The sequence below is a fragment of the Strix aluco genome, chromosome Z (genome assembly GCF_031877795.1).
Source record: "Strix aluco isolate bStrAlu1 chromosome Z, bStrAlu1.hap1, whole genome shotgun sequence".
Lineage (NCBI taxonomy): Eukaryota > Metazoa > Chordata > Aves > Strigiformes > Strigidae > Strix > Strix aluco.
In genome coordinates this window covers 26,195,592-26,221,454 of record NC_133971.1, presented here as the reverse complement: position 1 = coordinate 26,221,454, position 25,863 = coordinate 26,195,592, and the positions used below count along the sequence as shown (strand labels likewise).

The 25,863-nt window shown below is 50.8% G+C and overlaps 1 pseudogene; it reads left to right on the top strand.

Moving 5' to 3' along the window:
• Nucleotides 1-25,863, top strand: part of LOC141918772 (hydrocephalus-inducing protein homolog) — a 53,788-nt pseudogene that overhangs the window by 6,739 nt on the left and 21,186 nt on the right.

Below are 25,863 nucleotides of genomic sequence, written 5' to 3'. Positions count from 1 at the left end.
AAAGGCCATGTTTTGCTAATACAGCAGTACCAATTTGCTGATTTCCACCCAGTTTGGTCTTGCCAGAGCTGGAGGGAACCATTCATTGTAGCCAGCTGTGCCTGGAAACACACGGCATCAGTCATGAGCAGTGGTCATGGCCAGGAGCGTCACTCTTGTCCTGGTGACCGGTTGTACCAAAACCTGAGGAAGGTGGAAGGCTCTGTCCCTCCCAGTGTCACACAGGCTTAGGTCCAGCAGGCTTAAGTCCAGAGCATGTGGCTCTTGGAAAGGGGAGCAGAGGTGTGGAGGAGACCTTGGAAAAGGTGCCTGAAACCTGGCCACAGGGGAGAGTTTAGTTTTTATCATGTAAGGTATCTTATATGAGTTCATGCCCTTTCAGAATTTCTGTTTTTCAGTAATGGAAGAAATTGTTATTCTGCTTGTCTAGGGAAACTAAACTTTTTGTATCATGCTGCACCTGTTGGTTAACTGAATTAAAGAAGTGTAGAATCTTCAAGGCAGTTATGCTCCTACAAGCAAGAGTGACTCAGCCGGGTGCTTTTCCCAAAGGAAAAGCAGGAGGAGTTTGGTTATCAAACCAGGTGGCCCTGATCTCCCCAGCCCAGCAAGGAAGCGCAGATGGGATCTGGAGGGGTGAGCTATGGACTGAGGACACAAATGGAGACAAGCTTCGTTAGCTCACTCAGCAGTCTGCTATTGGCTGAACCAAGCTTGACAAGTTAGTCTCTGTTGTCAGTGGCAGTGAGTGCCACATTCCTTTTTTTTTTTTAGAGGCTCTGCCTTTTGATTTCATAAAACATCCCCTTGATGGTGCTCTGGGGCAGAGGCTAAACCAAAGTGGTCCCCATCTGTGCTTTTGCCGAGGAGATGCTGGTGCTGAGGTGCCAGGAGGCGGCTGGTGGTTGGTGGGAGCATCTAGCCAGCCTCATGCCCTGACCTCCACCTCCTGCTGGGGCTTGGGGCGGTTTGGGGCTCTCTTCTGCCACTGGCAGTTTGTGTGGATAAAGAGCAGCTTCAAAATGAAGAACGCAGGGTCCCCCACCTCAGGACTGCTGAAACACCTGGGACGAGGCTCTGTGCACAACTGATGTAGGATGGGGTTTTATTTCCCCTTCTTGTGCAGCCTCCGTGAGGAGCGATGGGTCGGCTGACAAAGGTGTGAATGGTCTCTCTCTAGAGCTGTGGCTTGGTAAAGTACAGCTGCATTTTTAATACTGAGTTCTGCTTCCTCTTTCACTCGTGCAAGGCCAGAATGACCAGATCACTTCAATTAACTACCTTTAAGTAGCTTCGAGAGAACTGAGTGTGGTGGCTCCTCAGTCGTCCCTTAGAGGAGCCATCCATCTATCCCATCTATCGATCCCTTCCTCCATCCCTCCATCGATCCCTCCCATCGATCTCATCCATCCATCCATCCATCCATCCATCCATCCATCCATCCATCCCTCCATCCCATCCATCCCATCCATCCATCCATCCATCTCTCGGATGCACGGTGGTGTCTTATAACCAAATTTTGGAAGCTCTTACTCGCAATGGAAATCTGTCCTGGGAGAAGCTAATAATCTCAGCATTGAACTTCTTGAATAAGTGATTGATCGCCACCCTTGCCTAGCACTCAGGGACTCTGTGCAAGCTCCTACAGGGACAAAAGTAGCCACCGTCTTTGTCTATCCAGGGCACAGGGCGACCGGGTTGTGTTCTGGAGCATTCAAGGATAAGCGAGTAGCAGGGACGTTATCAGAAGTTAGATCGTGGTCTTCAAAGTGGGGGGATTTTTTAGCGTGGCTCCAAGAGATTCCTTGTCTCTGGGACACAGCCTGGATCCACGTAGTCAGAAGCTGACCTGGAAACCTGAGTGAATCTGGCCCGGCAGAGCCTTTTAGTCCCGGCAGGTCTCCTGTTCAGTGGTGCCCCGTGCTGCCCCTTGGCCCCACATCAAATGCTAACCGGAAGAATGAGGACACGATGTGAATCCTCCTCCTCTGGAGTGGGCTGTTGGCCCTGGCTCGCCCTGGGAAATTCAAAGTCTGGCTCCATTGAGACAGCCTATCATTATTCCTCAGTCATAGTTTCTTGGGTACAATTTACTGCCTGGCTTGTTGCCAAGCTTTGATAAATGAGCTTTGCCAGATAGCAGACACGCAGATTCACCTCTGGAGCAGAGCTATCGGGTCTCCTTTTCCAGTGAGCTACCATGAATCAGAAGGCAAAGAAAACCTAACACCCACCGGCTTGAACGTGTTGGCTGGGTAGCCCTTGGCTGGTGACAGCGCAGTGGATGCCTCTGAGGCTGGTGATGGGCTGTGCACGGGATGCAGGGACAGCAGAGGAGGGTTGGTGGGATCCTGTGTGAGGCCGCAGAGTTTACCCTGTGCCAACGACCTTCCCCCATCCCACTCTCATCTTGCTTTTTTTAAGACTTTCTTTTGCAGCTCTAGAGGACAAATTAAATGGAGTGGAGTTGATTGATTTTGCCAGCACCTGGAATAATTTTGATGCCTTTGGCATGCTCCATCCTGGGATGCAGACGTGCAGACCTGACCTGCTGTCTGTGCAGGGCACAGCCAGCCTAAGGAGCTAGCCTAGCTGGGGCATCCTACACACGCTGCTGGGACCCTGCCTGCTCAGCAAGTTATTGCTTCCCTGGCCCCCAGTCTTACACTTGCTAGCAGAGGTTGCTTTGGGGGGTTACTTAAAATGCTTCTCAAGACTTCAAAGTGCTGCTTGGTTTTCTGATGCTCTTCTCCCTTGGGCTGGCTGGTGTCCTGTTAGAGCGGAGTGCTGCCAGTCTGACGGATGGAAACTCGAGCTAACTTCACCTGGATCAAGCATTTGCTTGGATCATGGCAGGATCGTGTTGCTTTCCATTAAAAAAAAAAAAAAAGGGGGGGTGGGGGGAAAACCTCTTCTCTTAGAATACTGCAGAGTTTTGGGTGAGTAGTGCCTGTCGTCCCAAACACAGCACTGAACTGTGGGGTGCAGGCACCACCGCCACTGTGATGGACACTTGGAAGCTGTACACCTGCCTCCCAGTGCGTTTCCTGCTGGCCAGAGAGCACTGTGTGCGTTTCCTCTCTGCAGGCTTGCTCCCTGGGAATGTGGTTTTAGAGGGGCTGGAAGTCCAGCACCTTCACTGCCCCATCCGTGGAGAGAGGTCCATGAGAAACCAGAGGGACGAGAGTGCTTGGGAAGCTCGGGCCATGCCTACAGGGCACGTGCCTTCCAGTTTGCTTTCTGCTTATTGCTTTACTGCTCTGCTATGAACATTTATAGCTGAATTTTCCAAAGCAGAGGTCACTGGGGCACCTCACTGCAGCTGGTGATCAGTGGGAACCGAGTGCTTCAGTTCTTCGGGGGGTGTCGAGAAGCACTGAGTAGCTCTTGGGAAAGAAGACGTTGGTGTCAGGGTTTTGATCAGCCGGTTTTGCAGAGTTATTCTTCAGGCTCTCAGCAGTATCCCCCAGCCATGTGGCTGCTGCGGTGGGATTTGAGCAGTCCTGGCTTCCTCTGGCCTTGAGCCTTTATGCCAACCCAGCCACCATTGTCAGGAAGCCAAGAGAGGTGAAGTAGCTTCCTTTGGTGTGCACTCCAAAAGAGAGACTGGAGGGGGAATAACCTCCTCCTGAGGATAAGCATCCCTTGGACTGGGCAAAACTGGGTTGATGAAGTGAGTCTGTTAAAGGAAGGTAAAATACAGGTTGTAGAAGCTCCTGCATAGTTGCTGTTTTCAGACACTAGCTTGGATTTAGGGAAATGGAGCCTTTCTGATTTTTATCCTCATATCTTTATTCCTTCCTTTTCCTGCACCCCACAAGAGACCAGGGTCCATCGTTTCCATGCTAAGTTAGTGTTTGGCTTGTCTTACAGGCTGGCTAATGCTCGTGCTGGAGGATTGAACCCAGTGAAGGAGTGATTCCCCCCGAGACAGAGGTGGCTGTGGCTGTCGCAGCAAACTTGGATGACATGGAGAAATTCAAGGATGAGGTGAACCTGTTCATAGAGAACAGCCACACCTACGTTATCCCCGTCCGGGTTGTTGGCATTGGCACCACGATTGTCACCGACAAACCCTTTGCGCCGGAGCTCAACTTGGGACCCCACTTCAGGTAGGGTATCTCTCAGCGTCCACTTCTGCCGTGGGCTCAGCAAGAAGGAGTTTTGCTGTAGTCCTTCAGGCTAGTTGTTCTTCAGCGCTCAAGGTCCTGGCTCTGTTTTCCTGAAGCCACAGGGCTTCCTTTAGAAACCTTCTATGGCCATTGGAAAGTTGTTAGATACCCTCAAAAGCCACCAAAATAGAAACCAGCTGTTAAATTGTCACTGATACATATATAATACATGTATTTCCTCACTTTTTCAAATAAAGATTTGGAGGAAAACAGCAGGTCCTGGAAGCCTCTGGGTGGAAAATGCTACATTACAAGTATAAACATATTTCCCTTTGTGATAATGTTGCTTGTTTTTCCCTTCACTATGGAGTATCATCTCGCAACAGCGGAAAACCTTGGCGGTAGCTTGTTAGCAGGTCCTTGACTAAATTAATGGTGCTGTTTTGTTTACCCTCTGCCCAGCAGTCCTGGAGGAGCAGCAGAATTTCCTTGCCCCGTACCATCCCTCAGTTTGCTCACCTTCCCCGTCTCCTCTGCCAGGCTGCTCTTTATTAGACGTAGTCGCTCTTTCCTCGTTTCTCCCACCGGCTTTCCTCGGTGTCAGTGCCACAGCAGCAGCCTGAGGCGCAGGCAGGCGAGGGTGGCTGCAGGACCAGCTCTGAAAGGGAGAGGAGGAGAGTTTGGGTGGGATAAGTGGAAAGTGTTAATTAAAGAGCTTAGCTCAAAGGAGGGGATTCACTGGTCCTAACGCCTGTGTCTGAAACCAGGCATGTTCCCGTAAATGGGAGAAAAATAAGCCTTTTCAAAGTGCTGCCTGCCTTGTGTTGGAGACCTCTTGGGACAGGAAGAATAGTCTTCTCGAGGTGCCTGTTCCTTTCCCTGGCTGCAAAGAGTGTCCACGGTGGTCCAATACCTAAATTTTGGGGTAGAAAGAGCAGGTTGATCCTACTCTTTAGGATAGACTTTGGGGGTTTAAATATGCGTGCACAAGCCACCCACATAAGCAGGGACATTGCAGGGAGGTTGATGCTTGTCCAGCGCGTCCTGTGCTCTGTGCAGCCACAAATTGGCTACCCAATGGAGTGGACAATGTCAGTGTGATTTGTGTCATCGTCCTCTGCCCCCCTTCACGTCTTGGTCTGCAGACTCTGGAGTTGTTGCCATTGCTGTCGGCTGCAGAGCTGCCACCAGGTGAGCTGAGATGGGACCCAGGTAACATCTCAGATGAGTTGGGCTTTCCCAGAGCCACAAATTCTGCATCCACCCAGAGCTTCTCCAGGCTTTCATCTGTGCTGTCCACCACATAAACCATTTCACACTAAGCTTGTACGCATCATGTTTTAACAGTCTGTTTCAAAGACTGGTTTATTCTGTACTCTCAGGTCTGTATTTAGCTGCTTGTGGCAGACATGCATTTTGTAAGCCGTGTATTCTGTCCTTTTCAAAAAAACAGTAACTGTTCCAGGAACAATTCATGTCCTGGTCATGCTCAGATTTATAGAGAGTAAAATAATTACTCCAGACTAGCCTGCAGTTAGTGTTTCTTTACATGATGAAATCAATTTCCATTGAATATTCATTTTGGTTTATATCTAGCTCTCGTTATTCATCTCTCGTTGTTGCTCTATCCCCTCAGCAGCCAGACCTGGTCTGGCTGCCATGTTTGTAGTGGGGAAACTTCTGTCGATCCTATGTTCTCGCAGTGCATTTATCTTCCTAAACCACAAAATGATGACATGTTGGGGGTGATGAGGGTTGAATGCTGCTGAAGGGGTGGGGGGTGAGTGGATAACGTGGGTGCCAGGGCAGGGGCCCCGCCAGCGAGGCAAGGGGTGCCCAGGTCACCGGAGGGTCTCTGGGCTGGTGATGCTCTGTCTGCGGCAGCTGAGATGACGATCTTCATGCAGCTCTTCCTTGCTGTACGCAAACAGAGCAGCTGCTGGATGCTGATAAACTTAGGAGCAACCAAGGTCTGGCTTTTGCTGAAGCTTTGAGCTAGGTCAGCCTTTTTGGAGGTGCTTTTATTGCTGAGTGTGCAGTCAGATAACGCCATTGGGGTGCTGAAGCTGGGTGACCGCTGGGAAATAGCAGCTCCCATGACATTTTCCATCTCTTTTTCTCTTCCAGCCTGGATCCCTGCTGTTACCACTTCAAGATAACAAACAAAGGACGGCGCACCCATCAGCTCTACTGGTCAACAGAAGGTTTTGGCCTGTTTCACCAGCGTGATCGGGTCCCTGCTGGCAGCACCACCAAGGGCCAAGGTTCCTCCCAGAGCCCCAGACCTGCCTGCCCTGTGTTTAAGGTTCAACCGCTGAGGGTGGAGCTAATGCCAGGCAAGACTATGGAGATGGTGCTGGAAGGCTTCTCCAGCACTCCCCAGGTGAGGTCCCCCCTGAGGGCTGAGCCTTCCCCATCAGGAGCAAGTGCTTTCAAGAGCCACAGTTCCCATGGCAGCACCAGCTGCTTTCCTTGCTGGCCACCATCAGTTCCTAAGGCTTTTTCATGTTTCCATGGCTACCGTAAACCCAACCTGCTGATACCAAAACACAGGCTGAAGGAAATATTGCTACTTCAGAGGCAAATGACAGGTTACAAGGTGTCATGTGCTGAGGCAGAAAGGAAGGGCAGAGAAAATAAGTTACGCTTAGACTAGGAGCACAGGCAGAAAGTAAATAAAAAAGTGCAAAGTAATGTATTTGGGGGAAGCAGTGAGTAAAACAAAACACCTGTGAAGGGTGGGAGGGTCTGGGAGTAGCATCGTTTTTCCTCTATAGACAAACATGGGCAGAGGGCTTGTCTAGCACTGAGTCCTGGAGCAGAAAAATGAACAGTGTGTCAGCTGAGTGATCGGGGTGATGTTCATCCATGTGGGAAACTGTTCGCAGGGATCATTATAATTGACAGCTTGGCCTTTGTCAATATTTCCATAACAGCTCGCCCCAGTCTCTCAGCCAGGCCCCCGGTCCCAAGGGCAGGCAGGTCTCGCAGCACCCTTGGATGGCAGCTCAGAGGGGGAGATTTCAGCAGGATCACTGGGTGTTCTCCTCCCTGGACCCTTCTTTCCAGGGAAATCCAACTCTCCAGAGAAGCTGCCAGCTAACCCTGGTGTGCATTCCCCTTCTCCAAGGTCGCTGACCACAGATATTTAGGTGAATGTGGAATAAATCTGCATCAAGCTCCTGCTGATACTTGTGTTTTGAAAGGTGTTTTAAAGGATTGCCTTGGTGGTAGCTTGAGGAATACTCGATTACTCACCTAGTTGACTGCGATGAGACTGTCCCTGTGCAGTTCGGAGCCCAAAGGTTTTGCTGAAACGGGGAAAAGGTACCAGAAAGGAAATAAAGTGATCAGGGTGCGGGTGAGGCTGTCTTGCCTGGAAAGCCAAAAGGGGATCTGTGAGCTGAGCTGTGGCTACCTGCCTCCTGCAGTCAAAGCCAAGACCCTGGGAGTGGGCTTTCCACCTTCCTCGGGTCTTGAGAACTTTATACTCTTGAGGTTGGTCAGAAGCCCAACTCCCTGCATTGCACACGCAACACGGATGATTTTGAGTCTGTAGACTCTGAGGAGCAGTTGGGTTGTGGTGTTGTATCAGAGGGAAGAGGAGAAATGAAGGGAAGAATTTGGGGAACTGAAACCACGAGAAATCAGGAAAAAATCTTAAGTGTAAGAGCATCCAGCTTAAGCAGAGGGTTTTCATGTGAACTGCAAGACATCTCTTTCCTGGGGAGGTTTCTTTTAAAACCAGCTCTAGGAGGGCACAGTACCTGCTAGGAATGAGTGACCCCCTCTTTACCTGAAGGCAGTCTGGCTATTTGGGTTTTTCCCATGGATCCTGTCCACTAAGCTTCCAAGGGAGGGTTTGCTAGCATTGGCCCTTCTATCACCTGTTTTCCTTAATATAGTTGTATTATTATTTTTTTTTTTAAATCAGTTCCTACAGCTTTCTGTACGTATTATGCTTGGCAGTGGTACAAATCAAAACAGTAATCCTTTGGGGCAGGGACTATTACAATTGTAGGCAGCACATGACTCACAAGGGCTTTTTGTGGATAGTGGGGTGTAGCATTACGGACGTTTGAGAGCAGAATAAATGGGATGCAGCATAAAAAGAAAAGGGGGCTGTTGAGGAGCCCAGTGGATGTAACTTGATGGCGGTAATACGGTCTGTGGCTGAGTGGGTAGCAAATGCAGTGCGTTTTCGGGACGCCCTGCTGGCCCCCGCTGGGTGACGGCTGACTCCTCCGTGCAGGTGGTGAAGGAGCGGCCGCTGTGCCACGCCGTCGTGGGGAGCAAGGCAGGGAAGGCACCGATAATGCAAGTGGATGTCACGTGCAAGTTCATTGCTCCCATCCTGCAAATGTCCTCCAGAGAAATCACTTTCCGGGTGGAGAAGGTAAGTCTCTGGGTTTCATCCTGGCGTTGAAGAGCATGGCTGATGACTGAAGCCTGGTGGGGGGGTGTGCTTGTGTTCAAAGGAGGAAGTTAAATGGCTTCTCCAAGTCTGTGGGACTTTGACTATTGAGCTGAGCTGGACCAAGATTTTGCCATTAACACTGAGATCAATATTTCGCTCCTCTGGGATTGGGAGCAGTCCCACCAGCTGTATTCTGCCTTCATGATGTGGAGACAGAATTGAACTGCTGAGCCAAAGGCACAGGGCGAGATGTGTGGGACCCACGAGAACAGCGTGGGCTTTGCACAGCCACCTCGTGTGCTGGGGCTGCAGGTGGGCGAGCAGAGTGCTGCAGCTGAGCGATGCTAAACCCCCTCCTCACCTGTCCTGAGGTGCTTTGTAAAGTAAGTGAGGATGTTTTTAGAGATGGGACTGGTTTTTAACTTCACCCAAGTAAAACTGAGATAACAGCTGCTCTGCTGAGGGGGATCGTGGCTACTTCTAGAGAGACACCAGTTCCTGTACTCAGTGTGAAGGGAGGTTTTTGGGGATCGTCCAAGGCACAGTGATGTCTGAACACCGATCCTGTAGGGAAGCTGAGAAGAACTGAGATTCCTGTCAGCTCCTCAGGCTGATGAGAAAAACCTGTCATCTCTTGTCTCTCTTTGCCTTCTCTGCTGTTGGTATGGATGCTAGCTCTTTGCAATTCCCCAAGCTTCACCTTCTTCAAAGGACCCGCAGACATCCTTCAGCTGCAGTGATGATAACACCAGCGCAAAGCAGATGCCCTTTAGTCTCTGGATCCTGACTGCTGCATCACCTTTCCCTCTCCCGCAAGGTGTCTGAAAAAGAGAAGATATTTCATTATTTAGTTTCTGTGTTTTCAGGTCTCTCCTCTGGTTCCCAGGCTTCCAGAGAAGCACAAAATCCTGCGAGCAGGCAGTTCAGGTTTAATTAGAAGCTTTTCAGCTATCCCTGACGTCTGCCTGTGGTCTGCTTGATGCCATGCGCTCTGATTTATTGAGTGTTATGACACTGCAGCTGTTTGATATCGATACATCCAGAACCAGTTTCCCAAACACTGTCTAGTTGATATAAACCATGCAGAAAGCCCAGAGCAATGCATAAACAGGAAAAAATAGCTTAGGTGGAGCCAAGCTTTGAGGCTACAGACAGCTTGTCACTGGAGCAGGGGCAGCAGGACACCCATTGCAGCCCAACTGTTGAGGTTTCTAGCTGGCTGTATGTGCCTGTAGATGTTCAAAGCTAACCTTAGGTTGCTGCAGGCTCTCCACTATGGGCCAAATCCTGCTCACTTTTCTCCTCTGACCAACATCACTGCTTTTATGAGGCTACTAGAGCTGATAAGGTTGTAAGAAATTACTGTATGTGAGTGAAAATCATCTTGTGCCATTCTTCTCGAGAGAGGATACAAAACTGGAGACAAGTGGTTTGGGTTCACTTTCTGCTATCGATCTTGTTCATGCAGCTGCCTCCTCTCGGGGTCCTATTCCCTCCTCTGTATGCAAGAGTGTTTCCCTGTCCCCGGGGGATGCTGTGGTTTCTAAACACGACAGGCATCTGATATACTTAGAGAAAAAACACCTAGAAGGGTAGAAAGTAATAAAAATAGTAAATAGAGGTGTATGCCCTTTGGGGTTGAAAAACTTCACATTGTTTTTTTTCCATGTGTCCTGTTTCTGTAGCAACCCAGTGATGTCCTAACTCTGCAGTACCAGCCTCTTTCTTTAAAAAACGCATCCTCCCTGCCACTCAGCATTGTCCTGGCCTTAGAGCAGCCCTTCTTAATCCGCGGTGCAGACCAGCGGCCCCTCTCTGCAGACGTTCAGGTGAGCAGCCGTGGGCCTTCCTGATGGTGGGGTTTGAAGAGGGGGGAGTGTGGTGGTACGTTTCTGTTGGGAGGTCCTCTAGTAGAGAAGTTTATTCTTTAGACTCAGTGGTAGACTGGCCTGAACTAAATCAGATTTGAAACGAGCTGCTGAAGGAAACGAAATATCATCTGAACTGGGGAAATACATCCTGGCTCTAAGACGTGAGGAGAGGGGAGCAGGCAGCTAGGTCTGGGCACGCCGTGTAGTAAAGGTGTCTCTTGGAAGCCATCGAGCTCTCCAGCAGCCATTCTCAGATAACCTCAAGAGCAGCTTGCTTTCTTCAAGGGCAGCCCTGCTTTCAGGAAGGCTGAGGAAGCTCCGCCAGCTGCTGCCTGGCCCCTGCCCTGTTGTTGGTGGAAGGTGTTGGACATGGGCTCTGCTAAACACTTGTCGTAGACACGGCCACCACTTCTGTGCTGTGCCAGTGACTAGTCCCTGCAAGGGTGAGGCTGCAGTGCCATGCTGCTTGTGCTGTGAGGCTAAAGGAGTTCCTCCAGAGTTGGGGCAAAAGGCCCTGGTGTGCCAGAGTGCTGATTTAGTTGTGTATTTAGCACATAGCTTCTGTGGGTCCTGAATTCAGCAGAAGAATATTTATTTTCCTCGTGTATTGATGCAGAGCACAGTGAGATGAGCCTGAGATAGTCTCAGACAAGAGCGTGGTGGGGCTTGCAGTCAGGCGCACACTGTGAAGGGAACACAGGATGAACTGAGAAGCCTACGCTGGGGTCACACGTTGAACATTTACACATTTCGTGCTGCCGGACCTTGGGACTTCATCACACTGATGATTAATACTCTTCATTTCCTTGCAGCCCGTGAAGCTGGAGATAGGGGAGGAACTTCATCTCTCCATCAGATTTAACCCTGCTTATGAAGAGGATTTGTGTACCCAGGTAGTAGAGAAGGTTCTGAAGATACGATTTCTTGAGCATCCTCATGAGGAGCGGGTCACGGTTTGGGGAGGAGTCTACTTTCCGGATCTCCATATCCAGCCCGCGGCCCTGGACTTTGGCTGCATCTTGAACAACACTGAAGGTGTGCGTTACATCGAGATGACCAACTGCAGCCTGCTTCTTGTCCAGTACCACTGGGCGTTCCTGATGGACAGCCACGTGAGCCAGATGAGGTATGTGCCCCTTTGCTCTCTCCTTGCAGCTCTTCTCCTTTCTCGTGTCCTGTTTGTGCTTTGCAAAGACCAAGGCTGTTTGCCTGTGATCTGACAAATTGCTTTCAACTTTCCCTGTGGGAGTAACACCTACCAGCCGCGGTCGGGCTTAGGTTCTCAGGGAATAAGTGATCTCCACCAGTTTGACGCTGGGAAGGAGACAACGTTCTCCAGCCAAGCTGGGGCTGTGAGATGCTACCAACACTTTTTGCATTGTCCATAGCCTAGAGTCCTACTTTATTTCTGGAGCTGCAAACCTATACTTAGGCACTGGGACAAGCAGATATATGATTTTTCTTTCCTGCCAACCCTATGTGTTGTCATTTTACGCTAAGAACCTACACAGGCACTGCCACCAGAACGATGTGCTGCTGCCCCAGTCTCTTGCTGCTGCTTTGCTGTAGCCCCCATACTGGTTCCCCTGGGAAGGAAGGCTGGTATTGGAAAGCTGCTTTCTCAGACCTTTGTGGCCTGAGGCAAACACCACACTGGTGAAGTGAATTTTCATCTGTTAAACTGCTCATCACATTCCCCAAACAGCTGTTTAGTGTTTTACAGGGAAACGGCAGGTTCTGCTGCAGCTTTGGGTACAGCTGTAGGTGTTGGTGGGAGCACTTGTCTGAACGTCTGTGGGAAATGGGGCCATCCAGCACTGGGCTGTGGTTTCCAAGCCCAAGAAGAATCTTGCAGTCGTGCTGGAACACATTTATAAACACATTTCCAGCAGTTCCTCCTGCTGTGGCCTCTCTGCATAGCACAAAAGTCTAGTCTGGGCAGTTTTAAGTACAGTAGCAAATGGTTTTTCCATAATGCCCTAGGAAACTGAGCAAAGTTAACCATTGTGCATTGAAGTGCTGCCATTACAAATAATAGAGATCATCAATAAACAGGTTTGTTTAGAGAATTGGGATCTGGCTCAGAGGACATAACCTACTGGGAACTGGAGATTAGCTATGGCTATGAGGAGAGCTTGGTGGAGAAGACCTGGGCACTGGGCTAGCTTCTTCACAGCCGGATCTTACCGAGTAACAACCAGTCTTTAGTGTGGCCCTTCTTGATGCACAGCACCTTCAAGAAGAGACCCTAACATGCAGAGGAAAGCCCGCAAAAGCAGGTGGAGGGAGGTGGGCAGGGAAGGAGGAGCAGAGCTGTAAGCTCTGCTTGGAGGCCCCGTCATCTCCTGGTAAATTAGATTAGGGTTTAATTGCAAGCTAGAGGGAAAATCTAATTTTGATGATAGACCAATGCATATATTTTATAATAACAGAGAAGCAAGCATGTTACAGCAAAGCCTGTGTGGAATTAATTTCTTCTGGGGCCACTTGCTGGCCAGTTGCCTATCTATCTTTACTCTTTTCTTTTTTTAGAACCAATTTAGGTTTTTGGAAATGTGAATGCTGAATCAGTTTTCAGCTTTGAATTACCCTGTCTCCACCTAAACTGGCTTAGGACCCGAGCCTGCAGGTGCTTGTTCTTCCAGGGGATGCTGAGTCACCCAACTCTGCTGAGTCGGTAGCAGTTGAGGGTCCTGAGCATCTGGCAGGATAGCAGCCTCTGCTCCAAAGGGTTTGGCATAGCCCCTTCACTGGCTCGTTAGCACTGGGGGCGTTGTGGCAGCTCCCTTTTCTGCTCTGTATGTTAATTAAGCAGAAATGTACTTTCTGTGGGTCCCTCAGCAGACACCATGTGATTCTCCGTGGCAGAGCTGGAAATGAAGATGGTCTCCAAGCTATTAACACCTCAAGTTGCTCATTAAGATCCTGGCAGAAGGGCAGCATGTCAGATATTATTTCTGGTCCACATTAAGCACTGTTAGTATTCTAAATTATCAGATCAAACTCACCCAGTCTGACATCGAGGGAATCAAACATCAGGACTCATGAAGGTGAGATCAATAGAGTTTAACCATCCATCCATCTGACTTTGCTGGAGCCGATCATCAGAGACTCCCACCATCAGTCAGACACACACGTTTATTTTGGCCAGGAGAGAAAAATGTTGTTCCTCTGCCTGGACAAGACTGCGTGCTTAGATCTTTTTTTCTTCTAATTGTTCAACCTATTTTTCCTACTTACCCTTTAATCACTGCTGAGCAGAGCAATCATATAAGTAACACAGTCCAACCATTGCTGTGTGGTTGGACGTGCCCAACTTATGCCAACCCAGGTCCCTTCTCTGGCGCTGCTGAGCCATAAATCTCTCATGGTTACTCTTCTTCTAGACCTCTACGTGGTTAGAGACAGACTGAGAATACGTTCTCCTCACCCTTTGGGCCTTTGATAGCTCAAAGCTGAGTTAAGCCTTTGCACCAAGATGTTTTCTGCAGTGTTGGAATGGGTCACCAGAGTCACCCAGCAGGAGACAGTAGGTCTGGAGTCAAATTCGGACATTTTATCATATTTCTTACCTTAAAGGTTTCTTCCTGAAAGACTGATTTGTCCCCCTTTCTAAGGGCAGTATCCAGCTCCTCAGCTTTGTTTGGCTTTCCCATCAAAAGGAAGACATTAAATCCCAAAGGATATACAAGGATTTTTTTTTGAGACCTGTGACAAAGGCTGCCAAAGGCTCATCCCCAAACTTCGCTGTTCTCTAGAGTTTTCATCCTCTGTTAAGGACCTGTGCCTTGTCATTTACTTTGAGCATTGCTGCTCCTGCATCACCTCTTTGTCCCCTTCACGCGAGACACGTTTCCTCCCTGGGACAGAGCTGACACACACCAATCAGTCCGTGTGCCAGGATGGATCAGCAGGGAGCTCTGCACCTCTGTGGCACATGTCAAACCCCCTCTGCGTATTGATCTGGCGTGTCTGGAGAGTGGGAACTTCATAGCTACAAATCCAGCATAATGAATTGCCAGTAGATTCTTTGGGGAAAGGGTTTGTTGAGCTAAACATGTAGAAAATGGCTCTTTCCTTTCCATCCAGGATTTTCTCAGCCAATGTGTTTTGAACCAACCAGGAGCCTTTCTCCTCCCAAGTGGGTCTTCCTACAGCATTAGTAACTTCTCATTCCTCCGCCCTCTCTCCTTCCATGTCCCCTGGCAGGTTGCAGTGCAGGGACCCTGCGAGCCAGATCCCAGCCTTGTTACTGACCAGAAAACCCCAACTCTCTGTTATATTTGATGGGGTTTCTGCTTTGTTGTTTTTGTAACAAGGAAGAAATGGAAAATGCAGGCAGTGAAAAACAGTGCAAGGCAAAAATCTGACAGCAGTCCTCTGTCAGCCACCGGAGGGGAGAGGTAGCAACAGCAGCAGCGAGCAGGTACATCCGAAATGCACCCATCCACCGTGCCCCTGGTGCTGGGGAGTCTCAGATGGGTGACAGTAGACCATACCCCCTCCTCATCCCCCAGTGCCATCAGCTCCTCAGGGCAGTACGTTTTGGGCTTTGGTAGCCGCATGGGTGCTGCTTTTCCTGCTTAAATCCCGTGGGTAAGTTAGAAAAGGGCTGAGTCGTGATGGAAACGTGCTGCTGAATGCGGCCTTCAGCTCCATGTGGTTTGGCAGCAGCAGAGAAGTGTTTTGCTTGGTGTAAGGGAGAAGTGGCCTCTTATTTCTCAGAGATGGAGTGTCTTGGAGCAAGGACTGGTGCCAGGCAGGCTTCACCTCTGGGGTGGCAGCTGATGGAGAGGCTCTGTGCTTGTGGAGAGACACTGGGGAGCTGGAGCAAGGGAGACCTGGAAATTTGCTGCCTGTTGCACCCAGAGAGAATGGAAGGTAAATAAAATGATTGCCAGGGAGGGGTTTGGAGCCAGGCGTAAGCGAGCATATGCTGTTACCAAGTCTATCTTAGAGACATAAACCTGCATACCAGGTGTGGTACAGTGATGCTTTATCGGGACAAAGGTTGGGGGGCTGATGATTTTCTATTTGCAACATGTCTGTAAGCTTCTTTCTTCTCTGCTGTCACCATGCACCCTCCATCTCTGTGCCTTTTCCAGCACGGTGCTGCTCTTTTCCCAGCTCACGTGCTGGCGAGTCAGCCAGCCTGCCCCAGGCCTGGGCATGGCACCTTCTGGTAGTGCTCCTGGGAGCCTGACTGCAGGTTTGAGACAGCTTCTGCTGCCCCAGGGCTTCTGACTGCCCATTACGCTGTCGCACACCTGGAGGACTTTCACCTGGGCCATTGCGGTGGAGGTTGGAGCCCAGAACAGCTGCGTGAGAATTGCTTTAACTATTACTCTTGGGTTTTCTGAGGCTCAGCCTCCTCCTTTGCACAGGGTGACAGACCCTGAGAGCTGTCCTTCGCCTCGGGGACTGGGGAGCAGCCCCAGGCTGTTGGAGGAGCAGATTGAGGGTAGGGAGGGCGAAGGAGAAAACATTGGTTGGGTGAAAAGCGCTACACGTCCTACCCAAGGTGCTGTCGGGCAGCTGACTGTCTCAGGACAAAGTGTGGGAGGTGTCCCAGTGTCACCCACGCCCCGAGCAGGCTGTGGTGGGATGCGGGTTGCCTTCTGGTTTTGTAGCCGGTCAGCAAACGCTGTCTGGAAGGTGACGACGTCTTGCTCTGTCAGCGATGTTCAGCTAGCAAACCTGGGGAGCAGCTGACTTCTGTCTTTGCTTTCTGGACATCTTCACATTACCCGGGGCACGCAGCAGGAACCCAAGGTACGTTTGCACTGCAAACAGCATCCTTCTCCCTATAAATGATGTTACGCCTCTGCGGCCTGGATGACTCGTCCTTTAATTCCCTCTGGGCAGGAGGCTGCTGCTCAAGGCCGGTCTCTGCAGAGCTTCAATGTTTATGAAACAAAATGTTGATTTTTTTTTTTTAATTTTTCTGTTGTTCATGGGAACGGCTTGCTGTCATAGCCTGGCTGAGGTAGAGCGAGAGCATCGATTCAGGGACTGCTGCTGTTGCTTCCCCGTCATCCCTCTGGCAGAGCACTGAGTAGTGAAGCCACCAGATGAAATCTGGGGGGCAGGATGGGCTATTTATAGTCCTCTTTATTTGCTGACCTGCTGTCACTGCATGTGGCAATGAGGAGTACGGTGACAAAATTTTCTAGACCTTGTTTCTTGTAATTTCTCCAGCTGTTTCTCACCCTTCACTCTTTTCCTGCTTCCAGCAAGCTATGCATCAAACAGCTTTCCTTAAGGGAAAATCCCTCTGAGCCCACTGGCATCGTTCTGCCCAAGAGTGCCGTCTCTAGTATCGCTGTGCTCTTTCCTGGTGCATCCCTGTCTTCAGAGGGTAGGTGAGAAATCTTTAAACTCTTAGAAGAAGAGGCTCAAGCCAAATTTGAATCCAGGTGCCAAATCTTCACATCTTTTTGGGTGTAAATCTTCACAGGGGATTTTTGTGCTGATTCCTTCTAGTCCAAGGTGCTGCCTAGTGCAGAGGTGATGGAGAGCCCAGCTTCCCTGCTGGTCCCATCATCAGCCCTGAGCTGGCTGCTGCCGAGACAGGGATGGGCAGCAAAAACCCTTCCAGAGAACAGGGATTTTGTTCTGCGTGAGGCTGGACACTCACAAGACAGTGAAACTGGTGCTCATCCTTGTGTACAGCCACTCTTTCCCCTCGAGAGGCTGATATTGGGATGGTGGATGGGCAGGATGGGTTTTGGGTGGGTTTCAGATCTCTTGCTGCTGACTGGCTGGTTTAAGGCAGATGAGGAGAATACCAGTCAGGGAGATCATTTCCCAAAACATCATCGTGTATTTCTTTTTCAGAAAGGGTGGGATCTGCCTGGCATGTGCCAGTGCTCTGTTTTCCTCTTGTATCACCAAGGACACAGGAGACTGTCCCGGCGTGGAGCAGAAGCAATGCTTGCTGTTCCTCTAAAAGCCAGAGCCAGTGTTTTGATCCCACAATGGTTTCTTTGCCAATGTTTTCTTTGGCCACAGCCACCAGCTCCATGTGCTCTTAGGTGAGGAGCCACTCCATGCTGTGATAGACTCTGTTAAATGAGCCTGTTATAAAAAAATCATCTCTTATCCACCTGGTCCATCTCTTCATCCCTGAAAACAGCCACAGTGGGAAGACGTGCTGTTGCTACTGCCCTTGTAGCTGCGCAGGAGCATTGATTCATAGAATATCTCAAGTTGAAAGGGACCCATAAGGATCATCAAGTCCAACTCCCTGGTCCTCGCAGGACCACATAGAATGAAATCATATGACTAAGAGCATTGTCCAGGTGATCCTTGAACTCTGACAGATTGCCACACTGCTTGTCTTTGCCAACTCAGAGAACAAGTAGCAGTTGGGTTAAGGCAGTATGGACCCCATGTTCACACAGGCCAGGTGAGGACTTTTGGATGTCAGGGATGTATCACCATAAATCTGTGTCTCCTGACTTGGAGATGGAGGCAGCCAGGGGCAAAGAGAGGGGAAACCTTCAGCTCTCTACAGCACAGCAGCCTGGGGAGGACTTCAGGTCCCAGGGAGATTTAATGGGGCTCTGCAAAGAGCGGGGCAGCCCAAAGAGGTGCCCACCCCAGAGTTAATGGTGTAGGCTGGTGCGAGAAGGATTGGTTTATTTCCCACCGTCCGCTTCCTGTAGCAGGAGGCAGGAGTCCCGGGGGGTTGGGCACCCCAAGGGTCCTTCTGGGCCAGCTGGCATGTCATGCATTTTGAGAGTGCCTAACTCAATTAGTGCTGCCTTTTCAGCTGCTCTGCCCTCGGGAGAGTCATCTTTCTCCTCTGTGTGAAACCCTTCCAACTGTGAGCTTGCTTTGCTTGCTTCCTCTTTGGTGGTACCTGTCACCTCTCCCTCACCCACTTGCCTCCATCACCCCACAGCTGTCCCCAGCTGTCCCCGGTGTCACCTGGGCCAGGCCAATCCTGTCTGCTCGTCCCTTGCCCTGGCCCCAGGAGCTCAGTGGGGCCATTGGACTGTGAGCACGTTTCCTGGGAGTATTTCTGCCTTGCTCTTGGTAAAGCAGGGGGTAATTATGTTGTGCTATGGGAGTGACCTTTAATAATAACCCAGCAGTGATGTTAACTCGCCTTTTACACAGGGTGAAAGCCATGCACAGCCTTAAATCTGTGATTTCTGCTGGTGCCACAAACCCTGCTCCTCTGGACAGGGGATGGATGGCGGTGCTGGTGTACTCAGGGGGTGGAGCTTCAGTGTCTGTCTGGGTGATCTGGGGATGCGACCCTCGGAAGTATATGAAACTGGAGCTTGTTTTGGTTTGTTTCTCCTTCTGCGTTAGTTATCGTTGCTGCTTTACCTTCTCCTGTCTTTCCCTGTGGTGACCCGCTGCAGAGCCCCATTGGGAGGGTGCGCTGTGGCATCGCTGCCTACCCCGGGCATGCTGGGCAGCCTGCACCAGTGCGAGCTGGTGGAGACACCTCCTGGGGTTCAGCAGATGCTGTCAAGATGAGCAGGGACGTTTCCTTCTAGGTGAGGACTTCAGGACATGCGCCGTCATTGCATCTCCCTCCTTTTCCTCGCTCTGCTCTTGGCACCGTGCAGGGACAGTGATGCGAGGTGGTGGGCAGAGGGGCCGTGGTTGGCTTTTCCTGTGGTGCAGCTGTGAGCCCCTGTGCTCTGGAGGTTGCTTGGTCAGGGGTTGCAAGGTCTTTGCGTGCTGCCGCGGGGTGCAACGAGGCACCCGGAGCGCATGGGTGCCTGGGCAGAGCCCAGGTACCTGCTGGTCCTCAACCCCCAGGATGCCCCAGCTCAGGCTTGAGCTGCTTTCTGGCTTCCTTTAGGGTGAAACTGGCCTGCCAAGCCCACCCAGCCTGGCCCCTACCACCTCAGACTGTCCTGTTCACCCCTTTTACAAAGTTGTTGAGATCCAGCTTCGGCCTCCTGCAGCCTTTCCCTAAGGAGAGGAGACTGAGAACCTCTCTCTTCCCAGGGCCAGGAGCCTCCTGCTTGCCTTTCTAATCACCCAGGAGCATCCTGCTGCTCTCAGCTGGTTATGCTCAACCACTTCTTCTGCTCCCCCCTGTTTCCTAGTATTCTTCACCCTTGCAGACACACCCTTTGTGTTTCCAAGCTCTAGCGCTTGTCCCCCTGAAAGCATCCTGAAATAGTGAGTGTCCAGATCCCTGCCACAAAGACGGCTGGAGCACATCTCTCCTCCTTTGCTATCGGTCACGGGAGTCAATACAGTCGTCTGTTGGCAGAGATGATTTTTGAAGCATCTGGTACAATTGTAATTGGTACGGATTACTTTAAATAGCATCTGCAAAATACTGCTGTCAGGGCTTGTTTAATTTTGAACAAAGACTGTAATTGTATTTATTGTTAGAGCTACTGATTTGATCGGAGGGACCTCTGGGCAGAGTCGGATTGAGAAGCATTTTTCTATCTGATAGAGAATCAGGAGCTCACCTGATGCTTATAAATCACCTGGCTGATGTGCAAAGCACAAGGAAGGAGAGGACTTACTGGGTCATGCTTTGCCATCTGTAAAAGCAATGCAAGTCAGAATAACTCCGGTAAAGTCAGTGGAGACTTCGTCCAGGGCTGTGACCTGTCAAGAGAGGGAAGTACTGCTGCCAAAGGATGATCTCCACAAAGAGCCACTGTGCCTGCGATGCCAGTGGTGGCTGGCCCTGGTCCAGCTTCAGCTGAACCAAAGTGCCTGAGGAGCTTTAGTGCCTGTCCCCTGCAAAACTGGACCAGCCACATCCCGTGGAAGTACTCTGGGAGAGGCATGAGCCCTGTCAGATGGAGCCTGAGGGGCCTCAGACCCTCCTCTGACTCTTCTCATCGAAAGTGATGGGATGGTCAAGGTCTGTGGGCTTCAGCAGGAGCCGAGGAGTCTTGTGCACCCAAAAATCAAATCCTGTGGCTCCTGCTTAAAGGCGCTGGCGAGCTTTGGTTGCTGCCCCAGGAACATGAGACACTTCACTTCCGCTGCATCCATTCCCACACAATTTCTGCTTTCAAACAAGAAATCAAAATTCTCCCTCATCTCTCAAAACTGACATTTTTTTGACTTGGATAAGTAAGTGGCTGTTGAAATTGTGTATGAACTTCGAGTTAATTAATACTTGGTCACAGTGGGACTGCTCGCTGCATTTAGATGAATGCCAAATCCAGCTTAATCCCTTCCAGCATGTGCAAGACAGGAGTTGGAGGTGTCGGATCTCACCGCAGCAATGTTGCTTCTCTTCTCTGTCTCTCTGCTGCCTGGTCTGAATTTCAGTGGGTGGTTCAGTAAATACACAAACCTTAGCTCAGCAGGGGAATTTATCCAAGCAAAGAAATAGGCTTCAGGGCCATTTGGATGAAATGCTGTTCAATAGTCACTCTTGATGAGGGCAAACCCTCACCACTGCCTTCCTCAGCTGCTGGCCAGTTGGCCCAGCTCAAGCCCAGTGTTCCCACACCGTGCACTGGAAAGGCTTTTGGTTTGCACCTGTATTATATTATTTTGTTTTCAGCAGCAAACACTCTTGAGCTGTCTGTAGCTGGCTCCAAAGTGCCTTTTTAATATGCATCTGATGGCCAGACGGAGAAATAAAAGTGCACTGTAGGGGCCTGTAGCCTGTTCAGGTGCCTCATGGGCATGCGGTCTCTGGTGCTTTTCCCTGTGATGACCTGAGAAGAGCTCGTGCTTTGCTGGGAGGCTTATTTTAACCCAGTGCCATGGCTAGTGGGGGCACCAGTGGGTGGTCCTTGGGGACCTGGGCAAGGGTGCTCCACACGTGGGTGCCATGCACTAGGGAAGCAGTCTCAGCACCGTTAAAACTCTGGCATTTAATGTGAAGGGGTGGTGGCTTCTGGCTCATGTCCTTGATGCTGGCCGGGGCTGTGGGGAGCTGGGGCACTCCTCTTGCAGCGCTGCAGGGTTGGGGGGACGGTCCTCATGTTGCTGGCTCTCGCACAGCCTCAGCCAGCCAGGTCACATCATCCTGTGTGAAACTTCACATGTAGTTTGCAGAAGTGGTGGGATTTCTAGCTCCTCTATTTTGGGAGGTGGGTGTGGGAAGCTGTGAGAAGCTGTGGCCCTAGCAGGCTCAGAAACCAAGAGACAGGCTGAGATACTTTTAACAGGAGGTTGGGGACAGTGGGTGACACAAGGCTGTCCTGGCCTTAGCAGGAAGGACTCCTCTCCCCCTGGTGTCAATCCTCCCATACTCCCATTAAATCCCCACTGTTAATTCCTGGATGCATTTTGTCTCACCTGAGGGGTGGCCAGGTTGGGTGAGATGGACATGGAGGGCTTAACCCCTTGCTTTCAGCCCCTGCAGCTCCAGGATGACCTGCTTATTTCAGGAGACTCCATCTCTCAGCTCCATGGTGCTGGTGGAGGCACGTCCACAGCCCTTCAGCCCCTCTGGTTTGGGATGGGTCCTCTCTGCAGGTGGAGGAGCTGCTCTCAGCTCCTTGCCTACCTCCCTGCATTCGCAGCCTTGGCCAGAAGGTGCTGGAGGGCAAGAGCTGCCTAAATCTTGGGCTGATGCTGAGCATCTTGTTATCTTCCCCTTTCTTCTCCTTTTTGAAGACAACCCCCTTTTCTTCAGCACCAGGAAGATTTCTTGTTCCAGGGATCAGCTTTCTATTGACACCTTGGGTTCCTCTCTCCCTTCCTTTTCATGTTACATTTCTTGTTGTTCATTCTGATTTCCCTCACTGGAAAAAGTCCCTTACCATGCTTTGTGCTTCTCCACAGCAGGGCTCACTAATCACATCATATCCCAGCACCAGGTCCCAGAGGCTTCTGCTTTAGAGAGAAAAATATTGTTGTCTAGGCACCACGATCCCATGAAGTTGCCTCAAGCCATTCTATAAAACTAAGGGTAATTTCATAAGTGATTGTGGATTTTGCATCTTGGGGGTTTACCTCTCCTCAGGAGCTGTTCTTAACCTACAGTATTTATCACAAGCAGCTCTGAGAGCTGCGCTTTCATTTCCTGGCTAGGATGGGTCACAGCTAGCAGTTTTGGGACCATCACCATGACAATGGCCAGACCCATGCGCTGAACTGGTGCATGGACTGGTGTGTAGCTGGAGAGCTTCGAGGTGTTCCTGGCCCTGGATGTGTCTGCCCCTGCGCTGCGGGCATCTCCCTATCACCAGGGACAGGCAGCGTTCAGCTGCAGGCTGCCCGGAGGCACCGTTGTTGCAGATGAGCTGGATTTATTTTATCCTGAGGCAGATGCCCAAGGTAGCAGCTGCTGGAGGTGTTGAGCAGGTGGGTCACACCTCAGGGCACCCCAATACTTGTTAAGGTGCCTCGGCTGAGAGGAGCGAAGGTTGCACTGGTGGGACTGGAGATGGGCGATGCTCTGCAGGGGCAAGCGCATGCCTTCGTCCCCTCCAGTCCTGCTTTGCTCTTCCACGTGGACGGTGCTGAGGTCGCCTTTGGTGTCCCCCATGTGGTCCCAGTAGCAGGCAGAGGAGGGGCTGGGGAGGAGTGACAGCGCTGCTGCTCATCGGTCCCTGCTTGGGGCAGCTCGCCTGGGCAGAGCCTGGTTCTTGCATGTGGTTGCAGGAAGGACAAGTCAGGTGGGATCTCTTGGGGGTTGTGAGGCACAGAGCCTCTAACCCAGAAATGGAAACCAGCCTTAAATGATGAGCTGCAAAGCTAGAGACAAATACTCATTTGGGAACACGTCGTTAAAGGCACTGAGTTCCCAGCTGGGAAGGAAGCACCCACATTGCTGTAAAAGATGGGCCTCGTTTGCCCTCGGGAACACTTGCAGATAGGTGTGGTGACAGGCAGGCATGGTTCCAGTGTGTCCTCCATGGGGCATCAGAAGGGTGAACAAAGTTACTGTGAGCACCTGCTGCAATTTGAAACAGGGAATGTAGTCTGAGTCACTGGGAATGTTTGAAAATGTTAAACCGAACACTTTTTACTGACACGTGTTGGTCCAACTATCAACTCAGTCCTGTCAGTAAGATGAGCTGTTGAACTGCTTTGCTGAATCATTTGCCAAATTGGTCCTCAAATGGTTTGCGTTTAGAAGCTGCTGGGGAGGTGATCATGCCGTTGGTAAGTGCCACATCGGTTATAGCCTTGTTTCAGCAGAGCTGCTGCCCTTTTAGCGCAAGGTGCGGTTGGAGCCGTTGTTTCACAACCAGGGAATACCGGCAGCACAGCAGGAGCTGAACCTTGTCATTGGCATTTGCTGTGTATTGATTAAAAATGACCAAAGCTTCCTTTCCCGGAGCACCAATTGCTGCTGCTTCGGTGCTCCTCAGGGATCAATGGGCTGTTCAGTTGTGAGTCTCTGCCTGGAGTTGCTCAGTGTGTCTTTCCACGCTGCCCCGTGTGTGTGGGGGTGTCCCGTACCGGGCTCCATGGGTGCCCCCGCACCGTGCTGGGCTCTGTTGGAGTTAGGGCACAGCAGGCTCCGGGCTTATCCCTGCTCCTGCCGTACGGCACTTGGAGAAAGCCTCGGGCATTGCTGCTTGCTTGTGCTGACCTGCAGCTGCGGGTGGGTGACAGGGGAAATATTCCGGATTAGCACCTGGTAGAGCTGCAGAAGTTCTTGCTTTGGCCCTCTGGGTGGGGGAAGCACAGTCTGCAGCTGTGGGTGCTTTCGGGAGGGCACTGGTGGGTCTGCACTGGCTTGTTGCTGTCCGGATCTGCCCCTTTGTGTCTCAGGTTCACCTTTTCGCACAGTTTGTGTGTCTCTTCCTCTCCTGCTGTGCTTTTTACCTCCCTACAAGGCTTTCACCCGTGTCCTCTTCCATTTCTCCTTGCAACCAGTTGCCAGCTCCCTGCGCTGCCGCTATACCAGCGTCATCCCTAGGCAGCCCCATATGCTGACCTGCTCCATCCTGGTTTCAGAGCTGTTAGGTCAGACCCGTTACTGAGTTCACACCACCAGTGCCCAGCCGGGGGCCGCATCCTGCTGAGGAGCTGTTCGTGCAGGCTTCCCTCCCTCCCACTGCAGGTCCACAATCAAAGTTATGTTATTTTCCAGGTTCAGCCCTCCAGTACCTAAATTTTTCATCAAACCCCAGCCACCAAAGGAGGGGGGAGCCTGGTCCAAGTGCTCGGTGTCTGCAGGGAGCAGCTGCAGGGATGGAGGTGTGGAGGAACCAGCCAAAGCCCTGGGAGCCGCAGGGGATCCTGCCCAAGAGCCAGCAGATGCAGATGACTCCCTGGAAGCAAAGGTAGATTTTCTTGTACACCTACTGCTTGCGTTGCCTCCCCCAGCTTGCCACCAAAAAGCCGTGCTTGTGCCCATCCCCCTTTTTGCTGCCCTGCTGTCATGTGCCCTGAGGGCGGGCTGGGCAGCAGGGCCAGTGGCTGGACACGGGGCTTCTGGGGAGGGAGAAATCGGATAGCTTTGCTTGGAGAAGCCCTCTCAGATCCTACGGACCTATGCTGAGTTTGGGGTTTTTTTGGCTTGTTTTTACACTGTAAAATGAGGCTTTTATCTGCATCATGATGTGAAGGCTTCCAGTTTCCTTCCTGTATCAAGCTGTACCAAGTACTGTGATCTCCATGTACCACCTTCTCAACCCCAGCTGGAGCCGCCTGTTTTTATGTCTCTGCCTTCACCCGAAACCTGCAGTATTGCAGGGATGGCCACAGAGCTGTCTTTGATAAAATGAGACTTTGCAAAGTCATTGTCTCTTCCTCCTGGCATGGAAAATGGCCTTTGGTCTGCTGACCTTCCTGGTGAACCTCGGTGCTTTAGAACTCGACGTCCATGCTAGTGGGAACTGGCGCCTTGTTCTGCATTGTGTGGGACAGAGGCTGCTCCTGGGGCAATAAAAAAGGATGCAGGAAAGCATGGGAAGTTCTGAAAGCACTGGCGTTGGCATTAAGTTCAAGGAGAGGGGTTGCATCTGCTCACATCCAAATATCGGTCATTTTAACATTATAACTGCACATTTTTTCTGAATCAGGAGAAATGATACCCTGTAGACATAAAGAATAGTGTGGCTGAATGTTTTCAGATAGAAGGGTGGAGTCATCTTTATTTCCTGCTTTGTTGCCATGTATGCAGAAATAAAGCAAAGAAATTCAAGTAGATATGGCTAAGTAGGATCCAAAAGTGCCTCAAAGGATATGTCTGGATTGCAGCTTCATCTTCCGCTTGTGTCACTGTACCACATAACCTCCCTGGTGAGGTGGGAGACCATAGGCCTAGGAAATATGCGGGTTAGAATCTTTGGGAACAGGCGCTTGGCAAAGCTTTGCTAGGCTTGAAAATGTGAAGATGAGAGAAAGAGCATTGAATCTTCTGATTCTGAGCTTCATCTACCGGGGAGGTGTAGCCTCTGATTAGGTGTAAAGATGTCCCATAAATATTCTTGCAGATTCTGCTGATGTCAAGGCCCCAGCACAAAGCACTTCTTCACGTTACTGAAGAAGCAGGTATTACTACATTTCAAAAGCACTCACAAAGCCCTCGCTTATTAAATTAGGG